Source organism: Pongo pygmaeus, chromosome 12 (assembly GCF_028885625.2).
Source record: "Pongo pygmaeus isolate AG05252 chromosome 12, NHGRI_mPonPyg2-v2.0_pri, whole genome shotgun sequence".
Classification (NCBI taxonomy): domain Eukaryota; kingdom Metazoa; phylum Chordata; class Mammalia; order Primates; family Hominidae; genus Pongo; species Pongo pygmaeus.
This window is the reverse complement of record NC_072385.2, coordinates 68,392,268-68,393,995: the sequence shown is the minus strand read 5'-3', so window position 1 is coordinate 68,393,995 and position 1,728 is coordinate 68,392,268.

The following is a 1,728-nucleotide window of genomic DNA, read 5'->3' as shown; positions in this document are numbered from 1 at the left end:
TGAATTTTATCCTAAGATAATCTAAGTCTGGCCATTCATGGGAGGCTGAATAGTAATTGCTAGTAACGAACTAATCAGCTTGGGAAATGTCTCTAAGCCCCTTCCCAGACCCAGCTCCTTTTCTCTTCATCTCCTGTTCTTTGCCCAGGAACCTCTTCTGTCTCATTTTTCAGCCATGCACCAAGTTCAGAAAAGAAACTACCATTTCCTAGACTTGTGTCTATATAGTTCAGAACAAAATGAAGTTCAGAACAAAATGAAGTTCAGAACAAAATGAAGTTCAGAACAGAATCAGCTCCATTCTGACCCATAGGGAGGGATTTAAAGAAACAGAGGAAAAAAGGAAAAAAAAAAAAGTGGAGAAGAGGAGGGGCAGAGAGAAGGGAAGAAAATGGGGGGAAAGATTATGATGACTATTTTTCCACTTAGTACACTGTCTACTAAGTGTAGAAGGACCAAAGGAAAAAAAGAGTTCTATTTTTAAATGAGCTGCTTCCACATTCTAGGAGGGTTGCCAAGGGATGCAGAAAGGCACTGAAATGGGCTTTATAATGCAGCAGTAGAAGTTCCTAATCTAGGAACTTCCTCCCTCGGCCTAATCTAGAAGGAGGAAGTTTAGAAAAGAAGAATAAAAGTACTTTGTGTTATAACCTCAGAGGTGATCTACACAATTGGACCAGGGAAATCTTTGCAGATTTGTTCCTTTGACGCAGACTTCCTTTTTCAGCTTAACATGAATTTAAACTGTTGTCACTAGGAATTGCTGCTAGTCTTGGGAGACTGGGTATGTTGAGTTTTGTCCAAGAGCTACCCACGGGCCACCAGGAATAGAGTTGCAGAAGAGAGCTGGGGGAAGTGGGCAGGCCTGTCCTGACTGTCACAATGGCAGAGGGGCCCCAAATCACGCATTCAGCTAACACACAGAGTGTTTGTTACATGCGAGGTGCTGCTTCCAGGGCTTTATCTTTGTAACCTTGTGAAATAACTATTCTTCCAACCTTGTGACTAAGGAAACAGGTACAGAGAGGTGAAAGGATCTGTCCTAGGTCACTCAAGTGACAAATGGAAAAGCTGGATTGAACCCAAGTAATCTGGACCTTAGACAGCAGGATTTTAACCACTTCGGAGGATGGGAATTGAAGGGTCCTTGCTCCTCCTTTCTGCTCTGCCTTGTACACCTCCTTTAATTTCTGGCCTATTAAAGTTCTCATTAAAGGTTATTTTGCTTAAGAGACACAACCAAAGTGTGACTATTCATTCAATTTGTTCATTCCAGAAATAGGCCCCATTCTTGCTTCCTTGGGTCCTAGAAATCACCCCCCGCCTCACTCCCATAGAATTATTTGCAAAAGTCAGACTCAGAAGTAGATTGCTTGGGATTATTATGGTTTGAGGACTATCTTGGTAGTTGGGGGAAGGTGGATGGGAAGATGGGAGAAGCCAAGCCCCATGGGTAGAAGGTAGAGAATTGAAGAGGACAGGGAAAGTGGTATTACTGTTAGTGGGGCTGAGGAGGGGTGGGAGGCAGGCTTGGAGGGGGTGCAGCCTTCTTGGCCCCACCTTTCCTCTGAGATGGCAGCACCCAATGAGGAGAAGACTTGGCCAGGGGGGTGGCTTACAGTACTGTTTTCATACCTCATTTATTGCCATGTTCTTGACCTCCCGCACAGTGCTTGGAGTTTATGCTGATTGAATGGTTGAATAAATGAATGAACTGACTTACTAACA